Genomic DNA, 6,640 nt, shown 5'->3' with positions numbered 1-6,640 from the left:
GAGGAAAAGATGAATAGATAAATTAAACTGGACAGTGGAATAGATAAATAGATAAATTAAACAGGACAGGGAAAGATAAATAGAAAAATTAATTAAACAGTGGCCGAATTTAATGAATTTGAGCGGTGGTTTAAATTTAAGCCGCGGTTTAAATATGGTTGGTTCCATTTAAAATTGTATGAAATGTTTCAAGATTTAAACCGGCGCTTGATTTAAACCTGGTTTTGGCGGATTTAAACCGCGGTTAAATTCTTTAAATTCCATCTCAGGACCGGGAAAAATAAATAGATAAACTTAACAGGACACAGGAAAAAATAAATAGATAAATTAAACAGGACAGGGAAAGATAAATAGATAAACTTAACAGGACAAAGGAAAAGATAAATAGATAAGTTAAACAGGACAGGGAAAGATAAATAGATAAACTTAACAGGACAGAGGAAAAGATAAATAGATAAATTTAACAGAACAGAGAAATATATATTACGTAGATAATAACATACAAATAAACTTAACAGATACACCACAAAAAAAGATAACGCTTTTTTCCTTAAACTAAATAATTAAAACTAAACTATAGTAAACAGGTTAAAGTATAGATATATGAAAATTGTTGAAAGATATTAAAGTATAGATATATGAAAATTGTTGAAAGATAGATAAAGAGATAGATAGATAGATAAAATGAGCGGAGACGCGGTTTCCCGTGCACTGTGTATTACACGCTTCCAGAATCCATAACCCGCTTCAGTCAGTAGTAAACTAGCTATACACAGATTAACTAGAGTAGTTTAGTGAGCAATAGAAGTAAACTTTACAGAGAGCTGTATATTAACTAGAGTAGTGAACTATAGTTTTAAACTATACACAGAGCTGTATATTAACTAGAGTAGTGAACTATAGTAGTAAACTATACACAGAGCTGTATATCGGATATACATTAATTTCCATCCTTTGGTGGTTATTTTTGATGGGGTCTCGGCCTTGATTTCCATGGAATGATGGTTGATCTTTTATTTATTTATTTATTTATTAGCTAGAGTAGTGAACTACTGTAGTAAACTATACACAGAGCTGTATATTAACTAGAGTAGTGAACTACAGTATTAAACTATACACAGAGCTGTACATTAACTAGAGTAGTGAACTATAGTAGTAAACTATACACATAGCTGTATATTAACTAGAGTAGTGAACTATAGTAGTAAACTATACACAGAGCTATATATTAACTAGAGTAATGAACTATAGTAGTAAACTGTACACAGAGCTATATATTAACTAGAGTAGTGAACTATAGTAGTAAACTATACACATAGCTGTATATTAACTAGAGTAGTGAACTATAGTAGTAAACTGTATATTAACTAGAGTAGTGAACTACAGTATTAAACTATACACAGAGCTGTATATTAACTAGAGTAGTGAACTATAGTAGTAAACTATACACATAGCTGTATATTAACTAGAGTAGTGAACTATAGTAGTAAACTGTACACAGAGCTGTATATTAACTAGAGTAGTGAACAGATAAATATTTAATGGATATTTTTACTCCAGTTACTTGGCTTCATATCTCGTCGGTGTTCATTTAATATGCTCAAGCTCAATTTAAAAAGCGGTAAAAAATCCATTAATATCTTTATTGGATGAAAAGCATTTTTATCAAATAGCATACAATTCATAAATGTCGGCGGGAAACATAAATTTAAAATATATGATACATTTCAAGAAACTATTAGCTTGCTCTAGAATCTGTTTAATGACTAGATACATTTTCTTGCTCTTCATTATTTTTACATTATTTTTTTGTCCAAATGTTTTTCAAAATATTTGTATTTGACTTTGTATAAAAAAGGGTTTTACATTTTTTAAATCCTACAATTTTAAGTGAAATTGATTAAGGAGAAAACTGTCTCAGATCTAATAAAAGTCTTCTATATATGTATATACTGTCTACTTGTCTGTCCGTCTATTCAATAAACGTCAAAACAGCTGAACCAATCGGGCCAAACTTTGTGAGAGACCTCACATGAGCATGTCACCAGGGAAGGTTTATGGATTCTCAAAATTACAATAACGTGTGTCCAAAAGTTTTTGATATTTTTTTAATTTTCAAAATGCGCCATAAAATATTTTTTAATCCGCTTTTTTGCTATTGTTTTATATTGTACAAAAAGAAGATGCTACAATTAAAAATTTCAATAGAATATTAATTAATTAAACCTAAAAATCCTAGTAAATGAATACAATAGAAAAATAAATATGCGTCCATGGACCAAAACTAATTAACAGCGAGAAGTTGATGAACTACGTTAACTAACTTAAACCACGAGAAGATTTGTCAGTTTGATTTAAAGAGAAGGGGTTCAAAATAATCTTAGCTATTCAACTAATTTGTGCTGTTCCTAAAATATGGTCCCAACATATATTTAACCCATTTAGCAAAAATCAAATTTATTTTACAAATAAAGAATTTTTCAAAAAAATTGAACAAAAAACAACAAAAAATTCTTAACTTGGTTAAGAGCATCCAGCCAAAAAACCATTTTAGAGATTTAAACGATGTCGGTATCAATGTATTAAATGTGATTTGTGTGAAAATTCGAAGGTTAAAGAAAAATGATTTTGAGTAAAAAAATCATAATTGATGTAAGATGTTACGACCCGGAGGAAGAGGGGGTGGGGACGAATTTTGATTTGAAAAAGGGCTAGATAAAAAAAGAACTAAGATCGGAAGTAAAAATGAGACTGCAGAAACACGGGAAATTATAAATAAGAGTTAGACGCCTTCGCATCATGCAAACCAATTTCTGCAATATGCAGATTCTTTTTTGCACACTGACATTAAACAGCTCCAGGCAATTTCAGTCTTGTGTTGATATACAGCACCAAACAATGCAGAATCTTGAAACAAAGAAAAATGCAGTTTTTGTTAGTTAATTCTTGATTTTAATTGCATGAAATGATTAAAGGGACTGTAAGCGTATTATGAAAGACCCACTAGTTGTATAGTTGCATGTCCGATTTACATTAACAATCCCTTTAAACTTTGTCTCATTTTCATGATTGCTCTTTAAAAAATGAACATTTTCCATTGTTGTTTATTTATAAAAGTGACTTGTGGAATTCTTGCAACAGAATACACTTTACAAGCCAAAAAACCCGTCAATATCTTCTAATTATTGATTAAATAAAGGTATAAAGGGTATCGTTGTGAAGTAAGGTTGGTTCTCTTTATAATATTTCAATAGCAGCTTCTTTTACTTCAGCTTAGAAACATAAAGATTCTTAATGATTTTCAATATTTCTTTTTAGTAGAAATACAACAATAAGAAAATCCCACAAATTGCGTCTAACTTCACTTTTAAAATCCAAGTCATTTTTTAAAATTTGAAACCAATAACAGTACGCTAATACATCGTCATTTTTAATAACGAGAAGAAAGAAAAGTGCTTCAAGGTTTTTTATTTAAAACGCATTGATTATTTTGTTAGTCTGTAAAAAGTTTAAGACTTCCCCCCCCCCCTCCCCCCCTGTGCCCTGGCCCCTGTATACATTCTTTTTTTATTTTGGTTGTCATTAGCAAGAGCTGCTTCGTTTTCATACCATACTTTAGGACGATCACCTTTTTTAGGCTTTCTGCTATTGGACATTTCACTAATTTGTAAACCTAATTAACTCTTAAATATAAATCGAGATTTTTTATGAGTTTTAGGGGGTTAACCCAACTTATATTATAGGCATTACCCGTGTGATCTGTTTGTAAATATATTGTTGATTTTGCCCCCCCCCCCCTCCTGGCTCCTTCAGTTTTAGTGTTATGAGCTGGCAGGAGAAAAGTATTAGTTACTATACTCCACCCACCCAGATTCACACCCTCAATAGTAGGGCTGGGCACGCTTCTATTTAAACATTCATTTTCGCGAATACTCAAAACCAGTTTTTAAAGGGACTGTTCGCGTAATTTGATGTGCACCTTTATTTAAAGAGCAGTTTGCTATGAACCTTTTTTTGGTCAATGATGGATGAAATATGCTTGTTTTTCAGTTTGAATATTGATTAACTCCAAATATTGTTTCACTATAAAAATTACCTGGAGATTTCTGCAGCAAAGACAATAAGGAAAATGTGAGAAATTTTCCTGAATAAATAAATAGCTTTCTCATTGTTGTTCAGATGTAGGTTTAAAGAGTACCGTTCTGAATCGGACATCCCACTCTGGCTATAAATGGAAGGTCACTTAAAATTATGTTAACAGTCCCTTTAATCAGATTTAATAGTTGGGTCCCTGTCCTTGCAACAATTTGACAAATTCAACTAAAACTTTTCTTTTTTTACTGTTTACGGTTTAGAAGTTACATAAGACAGTTCTACAAAGATGGCTGAATGCTAGACCTAAACGTATTGAATTTATACCAAATTCATCTAACCCTGTTTAGCCTAGGGGGCCCTCAAAAATCTAAAAAAATAACGTGTGAAATTTTTTTTTGTTCCATTCATATTTCTATTTATTTTTTAAAAATTGGTAAAAAGTAGGACGAAATTAATTTAATCAAATAGATTATCAAGTACAACAGGTGGCAACAGAGAAATCAACCTATTATACGCTACGTCACAAGTGTCAAATATAACAAGGAAAACGAAATTTTCTCAAATTAGTTGACATGTTTCCCAAGATGAAATAAAAAAGTGTAAAAACAGAAACTAAAGAACACATTAAATTGCACTTATTTTACTGTAAGAAAAGCACTTTATTCTAAAATTATCACTATTATTGATGATTTTGTCGGACACAAAAACTGAATTGACACTTGTGACGACAGAATACAACTGTACTGGGAGTGTACAAATTCTACGTTGCCATCTATTTTACTAGAATCTATTTGAATTTAATGAACAATGTCTAAACCTAACACTCACACATGTTTTCAGTAGTAAATTTAATAGATTTAGCAATAGCTATCTAACTGTTCATATTTCTATCTAGCTATCAAGTGATTCATCTTTCCATCTATTTATCTAAAGATCTCCTTATTTGTCTAGCTAGAAAAATATGTTTTGTTGATACCAAGCTAGTAAATAATAGCTATTTATTTGGTACCTTTCTTTCTTACTTTACAGCTTTTTTTTTGCTATGTGAATTGCTTTTCTCTCGCTATCTAACTGATAAGCTGTGTCCTTTAGCAATTCATGTCTGATACTATAGCTAATAAACTATTGGTCTTGATTAATATATTAAAAACGATTTGATTATTTAGACTTGTATGTATGCAATAAACTTATTTGATAGCTATTTAGCTATAAAGCTATCCGGGCTTTACTTAATGGTTTTATTAAGCCAGCTAGCTATTTCGCAACCTAGCTAAAAGAAGAGGTCTTGGCTGATTTGCAGCGGAAATATAAACAAATTTCATATGACGCGTTTCCTTCTTTTTGATTTATAACGAGTCCTAATAGATACACAGACTGATTTTTCAGTTCCTTAACCATTTAACTATACATCTATTCAATTATCTATCTATGTATCCATTCAACTATCTATCTATGTATCTATTCAACTATCTATCTATGTATCTATTCAACTATCTATGTATCTAATCAACTATCTTTATATTCAACTCTCTATCTATTAAACTATCTTCCTATTCAACTATATATCAATTCAACTTTTTACCTATTTAACTATCTATCTATTCAACTTTATATCTATTTAACTATCTATCTGTTTAACCTTCTATCTATTCAACTCTCTATCTGTTCAACTCTCTATCTATTCAACTATTATTTATTCAACTATATATCTATTCAACTATATATATATTCAACTCTCTATCTATTCAACTATTATTTATTCAACTATATATCTATTCAACTCTCTATCTATTCAACTCTCTATCTGTTCAACTATCTATCTATTCAACTATATATCTATTCAACTATACATCTATTCAACTATTTATCTATTTAACTTTTTACCTATTCAACTATCTATCTATTTAACTATCAATCTATTCAACTATCTATCTATTCAACTATCTATCAATTCAACTATCTATCAATTCAATTATCTATCTATCTTTATAAATACATAGTTTAATTTTTCAGTTACCTAACCATTTAACTATCTATCTATTTTACTGTCTATTTAACTATTCAACTATTTTACTAGTTATCTATTCAACTAGCTATCTATTTAACTAGTTACTTATTCAACTAGCTATCTATGTAACTAGTTACCTATTCAACTATCTGTCTATTAAACTATCTACCTATTCAACTATTGAAAAACCTATATTCTAACTGTCTATTAAACTATCTATGTTTAAGATTTATCCTGTTATTTTTTCTCTAAACATCCAGACTTCCTGTTTAATGTTTATGCTTCAGCCTATTAAATATTTTGGACATTCTTTCTTCAAGGGATTTATTTTTTCAAAATCCGGATGGGATGTTTACAAATTTTTCATAGGTTGAAGAAATTTTTACTTTAATTATTTTCAATGAAAACGTCCAACGTATTTTATTTTAGCTGTCCTACTTCAGCAATCTGTTTGTACATACATTTAAAATTATATATGAATTCTAAAATATTAAGTTACATCCCTCTGGTTTTTCGTGACAAATCCCTTAGCAGCAT

This window comes from Eurytemora carolleeae, unplaced genomic scaffold (genome assembly GCF_000591075.1).
Source record: "Eurytemora carolleeae unplaced genomic scaffold, Eaff_2.0 scaffold171, whole genome shotgun sequence".
NCBI lineage: Eukaryota > Metazoa > Arthropoda > Copepoda > Calanoida > Temoridae > Eurytemora > Eurytemora carolleeae.
Note: the sequence above shows the minus strand (reverse complement) of the source record.